Here is a 325-nt window from a genome sequence, read left to right on the forward strand (position 1 = left end):
GCATACATGTACTGCCAAAATTGTATTTGTTAATACAGTTATCATGCCATCTTTCATTGTCAAGAGTACAAGCTTACAAGCCATGCACGAGTAATTATAAACACCCTCTAGAAAAATGTATGGCATTTTTAATTTGTTGTTATGGCATAGAAATCAAGGTTCTCTTATTATTTGTTGGTATATTGCTACAAATAACATCACAAAAGATTTATGGAAATTTTCTCTTCCCATATTTCCAGTTCTGAACACTCAATTTTATTTATTTTTAAAATTTTAATATCAAAGACCTGTAGGTCTTCCAAGATCTATGTGATTGAAAACTAAG

Source organism: Penaeus monodon, chromosome 22, assembly GCF_015228065.2.
Source record: "Penaeus monodon isolate SGIC_2016 chromosome 22, NSTDA_Pmon_1, whole genome shotgun sequence".
NCBI classification, from domain to species: domain Eukaryota; kingdom Metazoa; phylum Arthropoda; class Malacostraca; order Decapoda; family Penaeidae; genus Penaeus; species Penaeus monodon.